The sequence below is a fragment of the Podarcis tiliguerta genome (genome assembly GCF_965153285.1).
Source record: "Podarcis tiliguerta genome assembly, chromosome: 17".
Taxonomy (NCBI): domain Eukaryota; kingdom Metazoa; phylum Chordata; class Lepidosauria; order Squamata; family Lacertidae; genus Podarcis; species Podarcis tiliguerta.
Genome location: NC_139550.1, coordinates 12539946 through 12563061, shown reverse-complemented (window position 1 = coordinate 12563061; position 23116 = coordinate 12539946). Strand labels below are relative to the sequence as shown.

The following is a 23116-nucleotide window of genomic DNA, read 5'->3' as shown; positions in this document are numbered from 1 at the left end:
GTCAACAGTTTTGTTGACTGGGGAGTGGGGGGCATTCTCTGTACATACAGAATTATAGCAAAGGAAAGACCTCTCAATAACAAGCAGGGTTTCCATGTGAAGGGATCTCCCGCACCTTCCCCCATGGGAATGTGGGATGTAATCCATTGGAGCAGTCAAATACAACATTCCTTGTTTCCCTAGAGTGGACACAGGCAGGGGGATGTTACTCCAGCCACTATAACTTCCTGTTCCACTGGTCTGAGGCGTCCTCCCCCTGCATGTGACCAGGCAGATGGGTGTGACCCTGGCTGATTCCATAAAAGAGCCGAGTCACACAGCCATCTCTCTCTTGAGGCCATGCTGCTCTCCGGCAGCCATTTTGTTCTCTTGATGCTGTTCTTTCAATGTATTTTGCTGTCTGCTAGCTCTCAGCCAGCAGCACATGGGCTCCATCCCCATAAGGGATGAACTCACACTATGTTCTGTAACTACAAGCTAAAGTCTGCCTTCAGGGATCATACCGTGAACTGAATGTGAGTAAACTTCTTGTTACTTTGAAGGGAAGACTCTTGTGTCTTTATTCTTTTAAGAGGGGTCAAAGGGGACACCAGGAATAATCCAGTCTGATCAAGCCAGACTGGATTGCTTAACTAGAGAGCCAGTGTGGTGTAGTGGTTAAGAGCGGTAGTCTCATAATCTGGGGAACCGGGTTCGCGTCTCCGCTCCTCCACATGCAGCTGCTGGGTGACCTTGGGCCAGTCACACTTCTCTGAAGTCTCTCAGCCCCACTCACCTCACAGAGTGTTTGTTGTGGGGGAGGAAGGGAAAGGAGAATGTTAGCGGCTTTGAGACTCCTGAAGGGGAGTGAAAGGCGGGATATCAAATCCAAACTCTTCTTCTTCTTCTTCTTCTTCTTCTTCTTCTTCTTCTTCTTACGAAAGAGATTCAAATGAATCTGTTGTATTGAGGGGAATCTGCTCTGCTACATGACTCACGAGTGTGAGTGAAGGAAGGATAATATTTAACCAATATATCCTCTCCTCCTACCCTAAACAGCCTCGGCCCAGTATACCTGATGGTCTCCACCCCCATCATTCTGCCCGGACGCTGAGGTCCAGCGCCGAGGGCCTTTTGGCGGTTCCCTCATTGCGAGAAGCAAAGCTACAGGGAACCAGGCAGAGGGCCTTCTTGGTGGTGGCACCCGCCCTGTGGAACACCCTCCCATTAGATGTCAAAGAGATAAACAACTACCTGACATTCTGAAGACATCTTAAGGCAGCCCTGTTCAGGGATGTTTTTAATGTATGACATATTAGTGTATTTTTGTCTTTGTGGAAGCCGCCCAGAGTGTCTGGGGAAACCCAGCCAGATGGGCGGGGTACAAATAATAAATTATTATTATTATTATTATTATTATTATTATTATTATTATTATTATTACTATCCTTAATATTTCAACAGGGAAAGCATTCAACAATATAAACTCTCCCCCATACATGAAATCTGAAGTAGAATAATCCAAAAACACCTTTTCTACTTCATCTGCTGTTTGTGTGAGCACCTAGTCTGAAAATCTGAGATACCAGCAATATGGAATGAAGGATATGGATCAACAAGGAAGCACACATGAGTTCTTGCACCAACATATAACAAAGTTAGATGAAATAGAATTTTAAACACATTTAAAAGCAGACTAATTTACCTTATAGGTTTTCTGGATTTCTAATGCCTTTGAAATATGCCTTGAAGAGATAATTTTATATTAAAAAATTACATCAAAAGTTCGATGGGTTTTAAGTGGGTTCACAACATTGAATTGATTAATCAATACAGCACAACTCTATGGATGGCCCCATCTGCACTATGCATTTAAACCAGTATCGTACTGCTTTGAACAGCCATGGGAATTCTGTTAACTGTAGTTTGTTAAGGGTACTGAGAGTTTTTAGGAGACCTCTGTTCCTCTCATAAGGCTACAATTCTCAGAGTGGTTTAACAGCCACTCATTTCCCCAAGAGAGACTGGGAACTGCAGTACTTCTAAGAAGCTGCAGGGGGCAGTAAAAAGAGTAATTCCCTTCCCTCTTACAAAGAAAGAAAAATGTGTCTTCAAAGATGATGTCCTCATCTTTATTTTCTTTTTAAAAATAATAATAATAAAAAGCATGCTTTTTGCTACAGAAACTTTTTGGGACAGCTTTTACGCCATGCTTCAAAACATGTTTATAGCATTCACACATGACACTTTAGGTTTACACCTTAAAAAGCATAGTATAATTTTTTTATATATAAATTTTATAATTTGGCAAAATATTTGAACTTTATGATATGTATTGGTATAATTTGGAATAATTAATGTGATATGATTGGATTGTTAGATGGAAAACTTAATAAAAATTATTATTATTAAAATAAAATAAAATAAAATAAAAAGCATAGTATAAATTATGTAATTTTTTCTGGATTTTTTTTTTCATTGGCTGAGTTGTTTTTAAAATTTGCATTGTTATTATTTTATTTTATTTTACTTAAAATACTGCATTTGCTTTATTCGTGGTTTTATTATTTCATCGCTGGAAGTCTGTAATCCACTTTGGAAAACGAAGCTACCTAACGTATCATTGAATAAACAAAGTACTATTGAACGGATATTTTTGTGGACGTTGCTGGACTCCTGTTCCCATCAGCCCCCAGCCAGCATAGTAAATGGTCAGGGATGGAGGGAGGTGTATTCTGGGGTGGGGGCTGCAGGTTTTACTTCCCTGCATCCGAGCCTTCTGGTTCCGGTGACAGAACTCCCATTCAGCCTTAAATCCTGAGACCCTCATTATGTCAGGAGGAAAGAGAGAACCTCTTTTTCACCATATTCATTTCCCCCTACCAGTCATTCCAGCCCCCAGCCCCAATCAGAGTCAGAATTAAATGGGAGGAAAAATATGTAATTGTATGGTCCCTGGCAGATTTTGCCAAGGCAGCTACCAGAGTCTTTCCTTATATGAGAGCGCCAGGGGAGCCCCTAATCCCCCCCTTAGAAACTCAAAAGAACTTGAAAGCATCTTGTCATTACGCTGCCTCCTCTATTCATCTCGCATTCTTTGCCCCGGTAACATCTGGCTCCAGGTTCTCAGGCGTGAGAAGAAGAGGGAGTTCAGTGTCAGTTCAGCGACGGTGAAGCCACGCTCCTCAAAAGGCAAGAGAAAACACGCCATCACCATCAATCAGCATTAACTGGCATACTAACCAGAGGGGCAAGCCACCCTCCCCGCTGCCCATAAAAGGCTGATGGAATGTAGGAAGATATTACAAAGCACCTCCCATGTTGTAATGGCTGGAACTGCTGAACTTAGTGATGGGATCTCCAGGTATAACTGTGCCCTCATCAGGGAGTGATTTAAATCACCATGGAATGAGGCTGATTTAAGGCCTGGCCAGACATGATGGAAACAGATCCCTGTGTTTACAGCATCCGGGAAGTGGGTGGGGACTGTTAAGTTGTGTGTGAACATATCAGACGACACAGTGATTATTCAAACAGCTCTTGTTTATTCACAGGCCAGAACAGAACTGAACTGAAGGGTTCAGCCAGCCTGCTTATATAGAGCTCCACTAGAATGCAACAGTAACCATTTTCTGTAACTATCCAATCACTGAACGTCACTTTCAATCCCTTATTTGCATATGTGGACCTGAGTGAAAACTATCTACAGTATCCCACTGCTGGCCCAGGGTGAGAACTTCAGTACATAACAGGGACTGTTTTAGAATGGCACACAAGGAGGACGGCAAAATCTTCTTGGCTCACCTCTCCACAGTCTGTCCTCCTGAGAAGATACTCCTCAATGAAGCTTCAAGTATTGGGATTTCTAGACAGCTAGAAAGAAAGGAATTGGTAAAAAGTGGTGCGGGGGGGGGGGCATGGAGAGTTCTGCCCTTCTCACTCCCCGGCTCATTTTTTATTTATATTAATATATAATTATTTATGCCCCATCTTTTTCACTGACAGGGACTCAAGGTGGCTTACAGAGGAAATAAGAACAGCTAAAAACATGGGAGGGGGACCCCAATTATATAAAAAAAATGTATTAACAACAGTGATCAAATTAAAATCACAGGAGAAATCAGGCAGGGGATAAAGGGGGCTGCAAAAAGAAAACATAAATTGTTTCTATAATAACTTTCCAGGAAGTATTTATAGGTCAAATTAGGCCCATATTACCCAGCTTTTAAAAAATATTATCATCATTGCCACCACATAATCTATGTGGCCACCAGTTGCCACGCCACTTCCTAATGGAAGCCTACTATCATCTTGCTTGCTACAATTAATGCCAGATTTGCATGGATGAAGCTTTTCTCCTCTAGACAACACCAAGAATAGGGGGAAAATGAAATTCAGGGAGTCCCACCAGTCCTTTCTGAGAAACTTCATAGAATCTCCCCTAACCTGGAAGTTCACATTGATTGGTACTTATGTCATTCCCCCATATCAAGGGCCCCATTACCTTCAGCAGCTTAGGGCCCCATCAAACCTAAATCCAGCCCTGGTCAGGCCCCTTGCATATGAGCGACTCCGCTCTCAGACAGTTTTAACTGCATTGGCACTGCCACGCATGTCTGCTTGCTTGCTTGCCTCCAGATGGCTACCTTTGACTCTGAGACCATTCAACAGTGGCTACTTCAGAACCACACATTAGGAGAACCTTGGTGGTTCAGTGTTAACCCAAACTAGTGGAATTTACTTGAAATACAATATGTTCTCTCTCTCCTCCTCCTCATTTATTACAAGGGAGATGTTTGGCAGAGTCGAGATTTGGAAATTTGCCATTAAGCTGCAATGGGCTTAGCAAGTTAATGTTGATAGGTTTTGAGCATTAACTCACCAAAGGAGAATGCCGGCACATTTGTAGAATTATCAGTATAATGGATCCTGGCATTTCACTCTTACCATCTTTACAAATGTCACTTTTCATTCTATTGTAAATTAAACCAATTTCGTCCAAACCTCCAAAATAAAGCTTCCTTGCAAGCAACCAGTTCCCATCTGCTCCACAGTTAAAAATATTGCAGCAAGAAATTGCAGAAGATATTAGAGAAAATGCACCATTACAGATACTATATGAAGGGTGTATGAATTAACCATTAAGGATTAATTTATACTCTCTTTCTTCATAGGTAGGGGTTAAAGAGTGCAAGAAATGAAGGACACCATGATCAAATTAAAGCAAGGTAGATCTCCACACCTGAATGAGCTAATGAAATATTATAAAGGCAAAGAACTGGGAAGGTGAAAACCCCATTAGACCCGAGAGATCTCTGACAGTTTACATCACCTGAAAGTCTCCCTCCGATATATTCCCAATTATTACAGGTAGATTTTATCCACTTAACAGGTTAAGTTTGCAAACCCCCTCCATCATTTATTCACTCAGGAATGTAACCTTGTCTCTGCAGCAGCAGCGAGGAAAAAAAATGTGTATGTTCGGTCTCATTTACGCTTTTAACCAATTTATGCCAGCATCATGTATTTAAATTAGCTTCAGTGTGCTTTCATATATTATAACCATATTTCAAAGCAATTTGTGCAAATGCCAACAGAGGAGGCAAGCTATATGTATCATGTGTTTGGAGATTATAAAGGCTCCAGATGCCTTTGTAAAGCAAACCTTTCATGAATAAATCAGGAAACATCCTGATGCAGGCTTTATATATAGAGCAAGGTATTCTTATTTAGGTCACAGCGAGGTTCTGCCAGGTTTGCTAAAATGGAACAAATCCCCAGCGTGTATGCCAAATGCACAACATTTCATAAGACAAGCAAACATCCCTTGGTTTGAGCCCTTATTGTGCGCTTGCAACTGTAAATGACCTCTGTACCTTAAGTATATTGGTTTGATCACCTGAAACTCAAATCAAAGCTTTCCGACTCTGTACTCAGTAAGTCTCTCCCCCCATCTCATTCAACCCCATCCACAGTGACAATGGATGGTGAAAATGCCCTCATTTAATACCCACATATACTGCAGCATAGTAGCAAAACGTGGTGGCTCAGAGATTGAGCTCCCAGTCACGAATTACCTGGTTCAAAACTTGCCTCGGCTATGTACTCATATATAGGGATAATAATGCCATCTGAAAGGGTCCTTGCAGGGATTACAGCGGGTCAGTTCAGATGCTGCTCTATTTTTATTTTTTGTCAATTATATTTTATTAAGTTTCAACATTTTTAACATAGGCAATCAAAAGACAATTTCATCTTTTCTCTTATTTTTGTCTACTTCCCACCGCTTTTCCTATGGAGTTGTTTCTCTCCTCCTGGTGAGAACCTTCTATCTATCAAATCATAACCACAATATTAAAATCTAACTAATTCTGTTGCTCATAACTGAAAGCCTGCTCGCGAGTTCATCGCACTATAATCTTTCTTTAAATTGTCTTAAAAAGGCATCCATTCTTCCATAAAACACTCATCATTAGCTTCTCCTGATTTTGCCAGCTAATTCTGTTAATTTTTAATATATATATATACTCATTTTAACCATCTTTTTATCTCAACATGTATCATTTCCCAAATGCCCTCACTTTCTTGCAAGTCCACCACATATGAGAAAAAGGTCCACCTACCTGTTTACTAAGCCAGATGTTACTCTAAATGTGCAGCTACCAACAAAAATGGCAGCTGCATATTCTGTTCCCTTCCATAACATCTGGAAGAACTTACCCATACTCTGACCTCAAGATGTCCTGCATGTTGTTATCCCTGCTAAGTATCAAGATGCAGATAAGTTCTGCTAGATGTTACATGCAGCAGCCATGTATTTAGCAAAGGATCTGGCTTGAGACAACGTTCACAAAGCCATTTAGAACATTCAGTTAAGTGCTGTGCAAATGCTGCTAATAATACTTCTAACAACAGCAATAATCATGAGCAAAAATAACAGTAACACTGGCATACCTTAAAGAGTTGTAGTAAAGATTATTTAGACCAGCGTTTCCCAAACATGGGTCTCCAGCTGTTGTTGGACTACAACTCCCATCATCCCTGACCACTGGTCCTGGTAGCAAGGGATGATGGGAGTTGCAGTCCAGCAACAGTCAGACGCCCAAGTTTGGGAAACACTGATTTAGACAGAGCACGTGAAATAACTTTGAACAGTATCATCTGTTCTGCCTAATGGATTCCTGGGACCCAGGAAATCTAGACCTTGATTTCATGCAAAGTGTTGAAAAATAACATTAGAACAGAGAAGATTACGCGTGGAATTTCCTATCCAGCCGTGACACCCCTTCCCCCTAGGTTGATGGCTTGTATAGAGACCATTTAATCAGTTTATACATGATGGGGTGAGGGTAAAGTAACCTACTGCTCATGACACATTTGCTAATCTTATGTCTCTTCCTGAACTGGAAACATCTATTATACAGGCTCTCAAAGAATTAGGACGTAAGGATTTCCAGATTGTTGCAGCCAGCTTGAAATGATAAAAAGTTATCCAAAGTGGAGGAATGTAGAATGTTTCTTTTTTCTTTTCTTTTTTTAAAGGCCTGGGAGCAAAAAAGCAATCTCTCCTCCTTTTTCAGTTGCAATTTATATGTGTGTGTGTTTTGTTTTAATACAACTCTGCGCAACATTGAGAAAAGAGTTCGTGGCAAGTTCATTCCATCTAATGAATCGGTAAAATCTAAATGTAAATGGCATGCACACGACACAAGGCTCATCTGACAATTCTTCGGAAAAATGCATTTTAATCCACACCAATCTCTGCTACAACCATTTGTAACTGAATGTCCGTACTGATCATAGGATGGTCCTGCTATGCTTTTTAATTTCCTCTGTTATTTTGTGTGTCCACAAATCTAGCCAAGGGTATCCCACTCAGGTTGGGAGTCCACATTGCACTGCTGAAGTGGGAATTCCTGCAGGATAAGAATTCTGATAAGCCTCAGGAACACCCACTGGACTCTATGTTGTGGTTCTCTTCACATCATCAATAACCACCACCACCCATCTCCTTGAAGACTGACACTGACCTGGGGAGAAAACTGCCATGTGGACTGCCATGTCCACTGCAGAAGCATGAGGAGCACCTAGCTTCAGAGTTGCATCTAAAAGCTTTGCTCGCTTATTCTGAAAATAATTTGACAAGAACAAAGGACTGCTCTTCAGACATCGCCTTTGGAAACAGGTTATAAAACTTCCCGGCAGGGAAGATCGATGCTTCAAGATGATGCTGACACTGATCCAGACTATTGAGACCAGTAGCTACGTAAAATTTGGGCTGGTTATTTCAAATCAATAGTGTGAAACTCAGTCCATGGCCTCTTTCCTGAACCTTTGATTCTGGCCCTCCTGCCTCCCCTGTCAATGAATTGGTTGAGTATACTGAGCCAGCCTAAACACTTCCACATACCGTATTTTTCGCCCTATAGGACGCACCGTCCCATAAGGCGCACCTAGTTTTTTGGGGGGGAAATAAAGGAAAAAAATTATTTCCCCCCCAGGCGCGGGGTTGGGGAAGCCCGAGCTTCCCCCGACCCCAGCCCCCAAACAGGCAGCTCTCTGCAAGCCGTGGGAGCCCAGTGCTGGCTCCCGCTGCTAGCGGAGAGGTCCGCGAAGCCTGGACGCGCTGAGCTCAGCGCGCGCAGGCTCCAGCATGCAGGCACCCCTCCGCCAGCAGCGGGAGCGCTCCCGCTGCTGGCGGAGAGGTCCGCGAAGCCTGGACGCGCTGAGCTCAGCGCGCGCAGGCTTCAGCATGCAGGCACCCCTCCGCCAGCAGCGGGAGCGCTCCCGCTCCTGGCGGAGAGGTCCGCGAAGCCTGGAGGCGCTGAGCTCAGTGCGCGCAGGCTTCAGCATGCAGGCACCCCTCCGCCAGCAGCGGGAGCGCTCCCGCTGCTGGCGGAGAGGTCCGTGAAGCCTGGAGGCGCTGAGCTCAGCGCGCGCAGGCTTCAGCATGCAGGCACCCCTCCGCCAGCAGCGGGAGCGCTCCCGCTGCTGGCGGAGAGGTCCGCGATGCCTGCATTCGCCCCATAGGACGCACCCAGATTTCCCCTTCATTTTTGGAGGGGAAAAAGTGCGTCTTATAGGGCGAAAAATACGGTAAATGTCTTACATCGATAGCACACAGTTCCACTTCTCCCTAGGACCCGTGTGAGATTTCCCACTCTTCTTGGCCTCTATCCCCCAGTCTACTGCCTTCTAAGTCCCCTGACAATACACACCCTCTCCTATCTCTGGGACAGGGGTGCGGAACCTGTACCCCTCCAGGTGTTTCTTGAGTACAACTCCCAATCACTGACTATGCTGGCTGGGGCTAATGGGACTTGGAACCCAACAATACCTGAAGGACCACAGGCTCCTTGTCCCTGAGCTAGACTATTCCCTCTTCTCTCAACAAGCGTCTCCTGCATTTCATACTAAGTCCCCAGCTCCCATGGTTGACCTTTCTTCCCTGTTCTCATTTCCCCTCATCCCACTGCCTCTTCCACTTTTCCTAAGCTCCTATATTCATCTGATTCTCCTCTCCATAGCTACCTGCTTCTCTTTCCCTGTATCATCTCAGTGCCATGTATCCTTTGATGAACATAAGAGGAATCAATGGCGGCTGGTGCCCATTGGGACTAATAGGGCGAAAGTCAGCAAAAGATCAACAGGAGGAGGAGGCAGAGTCAACTAATTCTAGTTTTGCTCCCATCACCTTCCCTACACTGAGCCTATGGAGGAGGAAACTGAAAGGCAGTGCTACCCTCTGGAAGGAAGGAGCAGGCTGGGGTTGATGTAAGGAAGGAGCAGGCTGGGGTTGATGGAGCAGCATCTCACCAACCCGAATGGACTGGGCATCCAGGGTTCATTTTGTCCAGCAACCTGTTTTCAAATGGTTTTTCTGGGGGTAGTTCTGCAACGGTAGGAGGCTAGGAGTTGGACTTGATGATCCTTGTGGTTCCTTCCAACACTACAATTCTATGATTGGGACGTGGGTGGCGCTGTGGGTTAAAGAGCCTAGGACATGCCAATCAGAAGGTTGGCAGTTCGCATTCCCGCGACGGGGTGAGCTCCCGTTGCTCGGTCCCTGCTCCTGCCAACCTAGCAGTTCGAAAGCACATCAAAGTGCAAGTAGATAAATAGGTACCGCTCCAGTGGGAAGGTAAACGTCGTTTCCGTGCACTGTTCTGGTTTGCCAGAAGCGGCTTAGTCATGCTGGCCACATGACCCGGAAGCTGTACGCCGGCTCCCTCGGCCAATAAAGCAAGATGAGCACCGCAACCCCAGAGTCGGCCATGACTGGACCTAATGGTCAGGGGTCCCTTTACCTTTACCTATGATATGAAGTCAAAGGCTTCATGGGTAGAATAACATGGGTGGCACTCTCTCTCCTCCCATGGCAACATGGCACCCAGTTTTGTTTTATTTGTAAGACAGTGCAAAGGATGGCTGAAGTCGCTTGGGAGATTTGTTTCTCAGCACAACTCCAGAAACTTTCAAGGGATGATTATTATCATTATTATTATCATCCTTTCATTTTCAGCTGTGTTGAAACTCCATTGCTTATATCAACTTCAATTGGAGTTTTAGATTCGGAGCACCTCTGAAAATAAAACAGTGGGTTCATTTAAATTTCAAAACAAGAGTAATAAATGTATGAATCACAGCGGGAGGTCACTGATGAAATGTGCTTTCTCATTGAAGGCCATTCATGCCACCTAATCTCCTTTCCCCCTCTCTAATAATAATACTTGTTCTAATCATGTTTGCAATCTCGGACAAGAAGAACTCCATGTGCTGGCTTCTGCAGCTGCTCTATGTCTCAGTTACATGTTGTTTATGTAGTACAGTACACCCTTTTTTCAAAATACACCAGGAGCTGCAATACCAGAAGTGAAGGGCCATGCAAATTATAATATCATTTAAGAATTCACTCATGCCAAAGTCAGTCTTACCAACAAACTTATGAACCTGGCACATGACATTCAACAATACAGTGGTACCTCGGGTTACATACGCTTCAGGTTACATACACTTCAGGTTACAGACTCCGCTAACCCAGAAATAGTGCTTCAGGTTAAGAACTTTGCTTCAGGATGAGAACAGAAATCATGCTCCGGCGGCGCGGCAGCAGCAGGAGACCCCCATTAGCTAAAGTGGTGGTTCAGGTTAAGAGCAGTTTCAGGTTAAGTACGGACCTCCAGAACGAATTAAGTACTTAACCTGAGGTACCACTGTAGTTTCATTTTAATAACCAGCACTCTGTTGTAACTGCTACTTTTGCAAATGAAGAAAGTAGGGAAGATCGTTGGCCTTTTGGTTGAAGCACACATGTGTTCCAAAGCCATGTTTGGAGGTTTCTGATGGGCATCTGAGAGGCCACAGGGTGAATAAGATGCTGGCCTTTAGTTTGATTCACCAACCTCTTATGTTCTTACTTTGCAACAGTTTACCTCTCCAACATGACAAACACCTAAACAGGAAGGTTTGGGGTATTTGGCGAAACACCCTAATGTGGGTTGTTGATTCAGGTATCTTAACATTTCCATGTGTTTGGGTGCTCTGGTGAATGTGTAAATTCATTAACTCTTCTCTCGGTCTGAGGGAGCAGTATCCTACAATGTTCCTGATTCTTGAATAGGGAATTCACTGAGATTCACAAGAATGCAAAAACTTAACATCACAGTCAGTCTACAATGGTTAATATTGGTACTTTAACTGCTGACATTAAAAGCAGTTTGTACATTTTACCTCAGGTTTTTTTTTGTTTGGTTTGGTTTGGTTTTTTAAAATGAATGTCTTGTTACTCTTGTTTTTGCCCCAATAGGATAAGTCATCTTATTTTTCTTCAGAACAATTCCCCCAGGAAGGATATTACGTTGTGACATAGTATTGTGTCTATTGGGCCATTCTTAGGGATGGAATGCTAATGGGCTGGTGATTGCATCTCCAACACCACTTGTAACTGTGGCAAAGTTGTTTGTTTGTTTGTTTGTTTGTTTGAAGAATAGCAGGGGGAAATCCTATGACAATGATAACCCTCTCCACTCTGAAATTGCACAGAACATGCCTTGTCCCCTGTTTCTGACAGTGTCCCCAAAACATGGGGTGCAGACATTTCAGCCCAGCACTAGTTGAAAGCAAACTTGTCTTAAACACAATTTAGCAATTTTTCATCAGATTACATCCCAAAGTATGATTATACCCATCCTTAAGCAGGCTCTATGTGCCAAATTCATGCTGATTGGATAAATAGTTTTTATTTAATAGTGAATAGAATTTTAAGATTTGCGATATTGAAAAAAGGCACACATCTTAATTGCAGAGCCATTCTTGTAGCTCAATAATAAAGGAACTAAAACCACACTGTGGGCAACTCTGCAGGCCACTCAAGTCAATGAAATAAAAATTAATTGTGTGTGTGTGGTTTTTTTTTTTTAAAAAAAGCATCTTACAATTGATAAAGGACAGAGGGTGGGTGGGGGTCATGCTATGAAACTGTGATGTATTCTGCAATTTAAGAAAAGAAACTCTTGTTCAGATTTAGGAGGGGGTATCCAACAAAGTAGTTCTTCCCCCTATGTACCCCAAACTCTCCCCAGCAGATTTGAGGAAGGCACAGGGGACACACAGGGAGAGGAGAGAAAGGGGGAGTTCAGCTGCACACTCAGAAAAATTCTTGTGCTAGCAGGAACTACTGCATTGGATATTACCCATAGCTTTAAAAAGTAGACTGTATAGAAGCCTTTAAACATCTAGAAAAGGTGAGTGAATAAAGTCTGATGGCATTGCCCTCCAACATTCCTCAGATGAGACATTTCTCACTCCCTGCTCATGACTGACCCTGCTCAATGCTGCTTCTTCTTTTTTAAAGTGGGGTTAATAGGTAAACTCACTGAACAGAGGCTTTTCAAGCAAGTTAACCTACACGTACGTACCCCACCTCCTATATCAGGAGTAGGCAAACTAAGGCCCAGGGGCCAGATGCAGCCCAATCGCCTTCTCAATCCAGCCCGCGGACGGTCCGGGAATCAGCGTGTTTTGACATGAGTAGAATGTGTCCCTTTACAGTGGTACCTCTGGTTACGAACTTAATTTGTTCCAGAGGTCCATTCTTAATCTGAAACCGTTCTTAACCTGAGGTACCACTTTAGCTAATGGGGCCTCCCGCTGCCGCCTCGCCATTTCTGTTCTCATCCTGAGGTAACGTTCTTAACCCAAGGTACTACTTCCGGGTCAGAGGAGTCTGTAACCCGAAGTGTTTGTAACCCGAGGTTCCACTGTATTTAAAATGCATCTCTGGGTTATTTGTGGGGCATAGGAATCCGTTCATCCCCCCCCCCATACAGTCCGGCCCACCACATGCTCTGAGGGACGGTGGACCAGCCCACGGCTGAAAAAGGTTGCTGACCCTTGTCCTATATGAATAATAGAAAACATGGATGAAATCCTGTGCATCCTAAACTGTTACAGATACAAAGCTGGATTTCCTTGTTTTCACTCAAATATGAACGCACTTGGAATCATAGGGCATTGCAGTGGGATTATCCCTCTTCCACTCCACCCTACAGCTCCTCACAACCCTCCAATCTGATGTGGAGGGTCTCTCAAAACCGACAGCAGTGTGGTTTGGCATGAAGTGAGGGAACAGTAAGAGGGGAGGAAGAGGAAACACTGTTTTGCACAAGAGGAAGTCTGCTGCACAAATGGAACACCACAGTTGCATATAGCGTGTTCTCATTAAAGGTGAGCATGTGTTGCGGCTGGGGCCAGACAAGCACCCTGTAGTTGCCAGGCAGGATCAAAGGAAGGGGCCTGGCGTGGATTGGTGGTGTTGTTGCTGGGGCAATTTGTATGTTGCCAATTTGGGAGGGGGATCAGAGGATATTTAAGTAAGGCCCACAGCAAGTTGCTTTCTCTTTCGCTGTGGGCATCGGATCACCCGCCCACCCTCCCTTGTTTGGGCTTGCGCCTTGACCTTGCTATGCCTGTCATGGGGTCGTCCGCTTTGGTGCGGGGGCCTGGTAGGAATTTTTCCATTTGGCTGATTAGTGTGTGCCATCTGGTTTTCGCCTACTGCGTAGCAAATCGTCACAACTTGTAAGGTTGGCGGTTAGGCATTGGTTTAAATTGGTTGGTGGAGGGGTATGGATTGGCTGTGCCTGCCCCTCCAGAGCTGCTGCTGCATGGGAATTCCGTTAAAGGAATTCAGGGGCTTACCATCCTTTCGTCCAAACCCCTGGAATCGGGTTTGGGCCGCGTAAGCCCCTAGGAGCATGCGGGGAGAAGCTGAGGGTCTGTGCCGCAGCTCCAGTTATCCCTGATCTTGTTCCTCCACACTGGCTTTCGCTGGAATCCGGGAGTCAGTGCTGTCCCCAAGGTGGGGGGGGGGGGACAGATAGTCATAACCAATGCCTAAGCAACCACTCACAATTTGTATGTTGAATAAAGTTGTGGCCAAAATTATGCCAAAAACCTTAAACAAAAATTATGTGTGATGTGTGAGTTATTGGGGTAGGGGTGTTTGGGGGACCTCAGCGCGCAACACCCACAGCAGAGCCTTCCCCTAAGGTTGTGTTTCAACACCAATCATACAGGTGTCGACTCCCAATTATCATCAAACCAATTTAACCACAAGTGACATGAAATAAGTAATATCTTTATAACTTTCAACATGACCTTTGACATCGAGGTTTCGTTTTTTGTTTCGTTTTGTTTGTTTTGTAAATGGCTCGGACTGTTTACAAATGAACACCTTGTAGATAGGAATAATTTACAGCACAAATCCAATCGGATGATATACTAAGTAGCAGCTTACAAAAGTAAGAGGCTTAAAATACCCAGCCTGAAGGCCTCATAAAGTTTTGTAAGCAATTTCATTAGCTCCATGTTTCCACAAATGAATTTAATGCCTAAATGATCTGTCCTTCCCAGAAGTATATTCCTTATTTGGCTTTTATGGTGCAGCATCTAAAATCTAATACTGCAACAATTCCTTGTCTATAAACGTCTGTAAACATGAAATGTTGTAAAGCCTGCAGATAAATTTGACAATTGGCACAAAACCTATAACCATTTTTTTTGAATATTTTATTAGCTGAATATAAGAACAACATATAATCAAATACAAGCAATCAAATACAGTTTCACGTACCCTTTCTGTTAACTTTTCCATCATAACCATATTCCTGAGTTAACAAATGGCCTTTTTAAAAATCTGAATCATTATATAGTTGCATTATAGGCAAATCTCTGAGTATTATGTACATCTATTTGCTGAAGGAATTTACGAGTCAAAGTATGCATTATTGGCTGCGGACCTCCTGTTTTAGGATTCTGCTCCCATGCTAGGGGTGGAAGAAAGCCTTGATTTCCACTTTGAACTGTGGTTACCACACGCAGTGCTGTTTCCGTTCCACTGCAGTTTGACTTCCGACAAAAACAACATTTGGCTTGTTGTCTGCTGTGCTGTAATTTTATGCAATTAAATACATAATTAAATGTGCTACCCTTAAGTTATTCCACCCCACTCATTTGAATGTAAAGGAAACACAATGCAAATGGGGTAAGGGCAGTGGTGGAGCTTCATGTTCTGGCACTGGGGGTGGAGAGCAGGCGGGGGTATGGCTGGCGCGCATCCTGGGGGCGTGGCACGTGTCCTGGGGGCGTGGTGAACATCCTGGGGGCATGGTGCACCGCCTGCGGGGGCGTGGTGCCCAGAATGGGGGTGGGGCAGCCACAATGGCACCCCACCGGGGTCATAGTGCCGGGGGTGGTGAGCTCCCCACGCCCCCCTCTTCCTCCGCCAGTGGGTAAGGGAGTCATCCCTTACATATTCTTAAAATCACAGAAACGTAGAGTTGGAAGGTACCCAAGGATCATCTAGTCCAACCCCTTACAATGCAAGAATCTCAGCTAAAGCATCCAGTCTTTGTGGACTGTAAACAACAGCAACAGCAAGTTTATCTATAGACACTAGATAATATTCCCTGTTTAGGGAAGCTTTTAATGTTTGATATATTACGGTATTTTAATATTTTGTTGGAAGCCGCCCAGAGTGGTTGGGGAAGCCCAGCCAGATGGGCAGGGTATAAATAATAAATCATCATCATCATCATCATCATCATCATCATCATTATTATATTACTAGTGGATGTGGTGTGACAGAACAACAAATGTATTTGGTCAACATTCTCCCATATTTTCTGCATATCCCTGTTTGTGTTTCCCTGTGATTCACCCATTAAAATGCCAGGAAAGAACTATCTACTGGCAGACCCTCCAAGTGTCCCTACTTTCCTGGGACATCCCTGATTTAGAGAAGCCTTCGCGGTTTCTGATTTGATCCCGGAATGTTCCACTTTTCTTTAGGATGTCCCTATTTTCATTGGAGAAATGTTGGAGGGGATGGAGTTATCCAACCCCCGAGCCATCTGAAGGCCACACTGTATAGGGAAGTTTTATTAACGTTTAGTGTTTTATTATGTTTTTATATATGTTGGAGGCCGCCAGAGTGGCTGGGGCAACCCAGTAAGATGTGGGGTATAAAACCATCATTATGGAATGGGACGTCCTCATGCTTCTGGAGGGTGGCAAAATGAGAAGAGGCCTTTTCTGTGGTAGCTCCCCATTTGTGAAATGCTCTCCTCAGGGAGACTCGCCTGGTGACTTCATCACACATATATTGAGAAGCCAGGTGAAAATGTTTCTCTTCAACCAGGGATTTGGCTGATTACTATTGCATACCCTCCAACATTTCTCTAGTGAAAGTAGAGACGTCGTAAGGAAAAGCGGGATATTCAGGGATCAAATCAGAAATGGGGATGGTTTCTGAAATCTGGGACTGTCCCTGGAAAATAGGGACACTTGGAGGGTCTGTATCTTAGACTGAACCATCATATCCAATGGCAGGGCAGAGGAGCAGTCTTATACTCTTCTGTCCATTTTGTAGCTTTCTGTTTCCTTTTGCCTTTTTACAACACAATTTCCCCTCCCAATAGGAACAATGAGAAGTAAATATGAGGAAGAGATTTAGATCAGCTCTTCAGGGTTCTAAATCTCTGCCTGGTTTGCGGCTTTAAAGACTTGCATCTGAATGTAGGCACAAACTCCACTGGAAAGGATGAAGTTAGAGGTGACTTGAAAAGTCTAATGGGGTATTGGACCATTGATTCTCCATTCATATTTGCAAGCCATCACTATAGTATAGGGAAGACCACATAACACCGGTCCTGAGAGACCGCATTGGCTCCCAGTATGTTTCCGAGCAAAATTCAAAGTGTTGGTGCTGACCTTTAAAGCCCTAAATGGCCTCGGTCTTGTATACTTGAAGGAGCGTCTCCACCCACATCGTTCAGCCCAGACACTGAGGTCCAGCGCCGAGGGCCTTCTGGAGGTTCCCTCATTGCGAGAAGTGAGGTTACAGGGAACCAGACAGAGGGCCTTCTCGGTAGTGGTGCCCATCCTGTGGAATGCTCTCCCAACAGATGTGAAGGAAATAAGCAGCTATCCTATCTTTAAAAGACATCTGAAGGCAGCCCTGTTTAGGGAAGGTTTTAATATTTAATGCTGTATTGTTTTTAACACTCGATTGGGAGCCACCCAGAGTGGCTGGGGAAACTCAGCCAGATGGGCGGGGTATAAATAAATTATTATTATTATTATTAGTTTAACTGCTTTCAACAACAGCCACTCAGATATAGAGACGCAGCTTAGGAATTAGAAATGGTGACCTAAAACACAGGTAGGAGATCCATTTCCCACTCTGATGCCGCTAAATGGTGGTCGGTTACAAAAAAAAGTACTAGACATTCGGAGATCAAATCAGAAATGGGGATGGTTTCTGAAAATCTGGGACTGTCCCTGGAAAACAGGGGTACTTGGAGAGTCTCATTCGGACGTCGTTTTAACGACACTGAAGCGAACCAACTCGTTCCTTGCTTGCATCACCCAACCAAATGGAAGCGCAAATGAAATCAGTTAGCAGCATTAAAAAAAAGCCATGTTTCCTTTGGAACAAACAAACAAAAAAGCACACTGAACAAAACTAAAAGAGCAATCACAAGGCCCCAGGGTTCTCCCGAAAACAAGTTGTTTTGTAAATTAAAAAGTGTACCTTTTATTCCGTGACACCTCTGCCCTCCAGATGGTCCGCAGTGACGGCATACACCTGTTCAGTGTCAGCCATTACCCATGGCAACATATGGCAGCTCACACATATTGCTCAGGCTGAGGGGAATCTGGGCCTCTTGGTCACCTGGGCTGTTTTCAAATGGTGTGACAGAAGCTGTGGGAAATTTAGATGCTGACAGGAAACTGATGTTCCTCTTAGCGGCAGGAAGGTGTAGATGCCTTCAAACACCCAGCAGCTGTACCTCAGCCTTTCCGTGCTTATAGAAGGAAGACGAAACACAGGCGCCCCTGCCAGAAAAAAAAAGGCAAGGGACGATGGGAAAGAAGCAAAAACATCTTTTCATGCTTCCTGTGAGGTGCAGCTTGCTTCATTATACTTTTGATTAATAATTAGGAGGGCTGTCAAGTGATTAAGCAATTTGCTGTCTTCCCTTTAATAAACTTACTGATTAAAGTTAAGTCTATAAAGCCATTCTAATATTAATAAATTAACATTTACACTGAAATAAAGGAAAACGTTGCAAATCCTCAAAAAGGCTTTCTTAGGTGGGGTTTTTTTTTAATGGAAAGGGCCATGTGAGATAAGCATATTTTAATAAGCCTGAGGAGCTATTAATGCTTTTTTTAAAAAAGGCATATGTTTCCCCCTTTCATCAAATTTTATTACAGTTGCACACTGGAACCCAAACAGCTCTGGTCTGAGCTGAGAAGATGATTCTCTCACAGGCTGCCTCTTCTGTGAGTGGATTTAGGCAGCAGTGTAGCTGCATCTACCCACCATTTTGAAACCCCTGAAATAGCGTCAAGGCTGAGCATGGTGGAAATTTAAAATGGTGGCTAGAATAAGCCCATGCTTCCAGGCTTCTGGGAGTGTCCAGATAGATTTTTTTTAAAAAAAATACTTAAAGAAGGTTCAATGCAGACATCAGCCCTCACATCTGCCCAAGGAACCTGGCTGCTATAGCCAGTGTTTGCTCTAACCCCCCAAGAGGGAAACAGCAAGAAAAGGCCATCTTTAAACTATCCCCCCCCCCCCAAACATTACATTTCTCCTCTGAAGCAGTGTGGCCATGCAATTATGAGACACAGTGGTGGGCTCTTTGAAAATCGAACTTCAAGATTTGTTAGCCTCAAACCTTGTTGATTTTAAAGGGCGATGGGGAGAGATAAGATGTAAGAGAGGTCCTTGCCTTTTATCCCCTTTCCCTATTGTTCATTATTTTATTTTATTTAATATATTTATACCCCACCTTTCTCGCAAGCTGGGATTCAATGCAGCTTGCGACATTTAAAAACAGCATTATCAGATACAAAGCAAAAAAAAAAGCCAAACTAGTTAAACATAATAAAAGACATTTAAAACAGGGCTGCAGTACATCTGGATTTTCTTGGATATTATGGTTGGTGGGGCAGGAATTTCCATAAGGTGCTGCTTTGTTCTTCCCTTTTTCTGGTGTTTTTGTTTAAAAAAAGCTCAACAACTTTGGAGTTTGTCTAAAAAAAGTTCAACAATTTTGGTGGTTTCCTAAAAAATAAAAAAATAAAGCTCAACCCTATTTAAAACCAACAATTAAAAACAGTTTGCCCTGACAAAAACCAAGTGATTTGCTTCACCGACACCTTAATTTTCAAAGACCTTTCTGGATAAGAAAGTCTTAGCCTGCTGGCTGAAGGATAACAAAGAGGGAGTCATTGTACCCTCTTCTCCTTCCTACGCTCTGCTTCTTGGATCTGGGTGCACTGTACCCTCAGATTTGCTGGAGTAAGGGAAATAGATAAGGCAACTAAGGTAACTATGCTATTAAAAATGAAAAAGTTCACTAAAATCATTGAAACTGACACTTGAGAAGCCATAATGAAATATAATATCTTCTCCAATGTACAGCTCAGTTTTCATAAACCAGCATTCTTCAACAGCGCTTGAATTCTCTCCCAGGCTTCCTAAGGCACCTATATAATATTTCAGAATGTAAAAAAAGGAGGAGGCGGTGCAAAGTAGTCTCTACAGGATCTGATAATTGGCTGGCTCCTATCAAAGGCCATCCATCCATTTTCAAGCCTACGAGAGAAGCCAGGAGATGTGCCTTCTTCCAAAGTTAGATGATAACCATATGTTGAGTGTCAATCGGACCATGTTTGTGAAATGGTATCTGGGTTTAATTTCTGCTGTCTGTCAATGAGACTCTTTGATCTGGTCTTGATTCTTTCTTTCTTTCTTTTCTTCACTTCAGTTTAAGTGTCTAGAGGCTACTGCTGACATTGCCGCTTCAATTTCTGATTTCACTTCGCCAAGATGTAAAAGATTTATTTGCAGCGATTCTCCTAAATATAATCCTTAACCGATTCTTCTCCCACCTCCCCTTCTTCGTTCCCTCGAGGTATTTTACAGTGAGTGGCTGCAGAATTATTGTCAAGTAAACCATTTGATGGAAGTGAGAAGGGTGCCTAGAATGTGTGGAAAAACCACACATGCATCCCAAAGCAGAAGGTGCTGGGATTTAATAAATCATTTCAGCTGGAAGCTTAATACACTATTTAAATTGGGGGGAAATAATTGCGTTGCATGTGTTAAAACAATGGTTCGGCTATTTGATGATCAAGTTACACAGGATTATAATAACAGATAAAAGACTTTGTATCAGTGTGGTTTTAAATATGGGTGAAATGAACACGCGTTGTATGCCATTATAAATCTGTGAGTTCAAGGAAAGGCATAAATCTTTAGCACATTATTTTCTTCCTCAGCAAGATGTCAAGGATACAGCTATCTTCATATTAGTTTTGATGAAATTATGAAATGGATTTTTACAAAGAACTTCCATTAAAACCACATCAAGGTGTGTTCATAGAGCCGCTTCATGTGCCATGTTTTCCTTGTTAATTAAAAACACCTAGATTAATACAGCTAAGCTTAATTTCTTTCTTTTTTAAAAAAAAGATGCAGAAAATAAAAAGTGAATGCAATAAACAAGTTCACAATCACATTTGACAAACAGGTATGTTTTCCAAGAAGCTGGGATTGGCAGAAACTTTTCTGAGTATATATTTAGTTGCAGATGTATTGCGACCTTGCTTGAAACAGGCTACATAAGGTAGTATTCAACTATTGATTTACTTAGGTCCACTAATTTCAATCGGTCTGCCCTAATTTCATCATGCTTGTTAATTCTGATGAGTCCACTCTGAATAAAACTTTGTTGGATGCCACCCATTTTATTTTATTTTATTTGTATATCGCTCTTCATCCATATATCTCAGGGCTGCTCACAACATAAAAAAAACAGCATAAAAAAACAAAATACATAATAAAAATAATAACCAAAAAACCCCACACGTGCAAACTTAGAGAGCATCATTTGAACTCCAGACTTCATTGGATTGTTAGAGCAAGCTTAGTTAATCCAGGATTTTTTTTTCTAATTAAGGCATTAATTGTTAGCATAAAAGAATAAAATAATAAGAAGCCATCATCAAACCAGCCCTGCATCATGAAGTTTCTAATGTTTGACGTTTAAGTATGTTTTTCTATTCTGCTGGAAACTGCCCGGTGTGGCTGGGGAAATCCTGCCAGATGGGCAGGGTATTATTATTACTATTATTATTATTAAACCCTACCTTAAAATGCCTGCTGGCACAGGAAAGTCATAGTCTTGCACCTGAAGTTGAGTACTTATGGCTTAGAAGTCATGCGTCTGAGCCATGGGAGACCACCAAGTTATTCACATAACTCTCTTAGATCCTGAAATTTTGGCATTTCCTGCTAGACAGCAGTGATACGTACATAAACTCCTGCTCAAGGTCGGAAGGACAGAATACTTCTGTCTGCCTGCTGAACATCCGATTCTTGAGGTATTTTGCATGAAAGCATTCTGAGTATTAGAGAAATGGATGTTGAGGTGATAAAGGGAAGCAATGGCTTACTGTTGTTAGGAAATACTTACCTTTTAGTACTGTGGTACCTCGGGTTAAGTACTTAATTCGTTCCGGAAGTCCGTACTTAACCTGAAACTGTTCTTAACCTGAAGCACCACTTTAGCTAATGGGGCCTCCTGCTGCCGCCGCGCCGCCACAGCCCAATTTCTGTTCTTATCCTGAAGCAAAGTTCTTAACCTGAAGCACTATTTCTGGCTTAGTGGAGTGTGTAACCTGAAGCGTATGTAACCCGAGGTACCACTGTATCTGTTTTTAGTAGCTCCTTCATGAGCTCTTTAACTGAAGCTGGTGACTGATGGTGGCATACCCCAAGAGTTTAAAAATAGATTTCTGGTCAAGATGTGGATGCTCATCTGACTTTCACCTCTGGTGAATTGATCTGGCAGGTTTTTCTATTAAAAAAAGAAAAAAAAAGAAAGAAATCTGTCTAACCAGAAGTAATAATGGAACCACAGAAAAGAAAGCACATTCCCTGGGAAGCGAAGCAAACCCCCCCCCCCCCTTGAAACCTCTTTCAACTTATCTTTAAAACTATAGTCTTATCTCCAGCTAAAATAACCCTAAAGAGAATATAAATTCTGGCACAATAAATGTAAGAACAGAAGGCAATTAAAAAAAAAAAAGATTTTTGAAGAGCAGCCAGTTAAAGACATTAAAAAAACAGTCATTTTTAAATACATTAGAAGCAGGAAGACAGCCAGAGAAACAGTGGGACTAATAGATCAAGGTGTAAGAGAATGCTTGGATATAATAGAGAGTTGCATAGAAGGCTAACTTGGTTCTTTGTGCTCGCCTTGATGAAACAGAATGGCAGCCAGGTACCCGTACTCAACACATTGTTTGCTGGAGATCTGTTGGGGGAGAAAAAGTTCAGGAAAGGATGCTATTTGTAGAAAAGGTTGTACGTCAGAGGTAGGGAATCTCAGGCCTAGGAGCTTAATACGGCCCTTGTGGCCTGTCTATCTGGCCCTTGGAACTTTCTCAGACCACACTCCCTTGCCACTTCCTCACTTGCCCCAAATGTTTTTGCCTGGCTAGAATGCGTCCTTGAACTCCGATAATGCCTCTCGATGCTTTAAGCCTCCAATTTGTA

At 42.9% G+C, this 23116-nt stretch overlaps 2 long non-coding RNA genes across 2 annotated transcripts in view; both read left to right on the top strand.

Moving 5' to 3' along the window:
* The window catches only part of LOC310668040, a 1372673-nt gene that overhangs the window by 440748 nt on the left and 908809 nt on the right, over positions 1-23116 (top strand). The window lies entirely within an intron of this gene.
* On the top strand, positions 117-8232 carry LOC310668055. Its single transcript, XR_014506585.1, has 3 exons — positions 117-515; positions 1444-1636; positions 7840-8232. It is a non-coding gene; the product is annotated as an uncharacterized lncRNA (long non-coding RNA).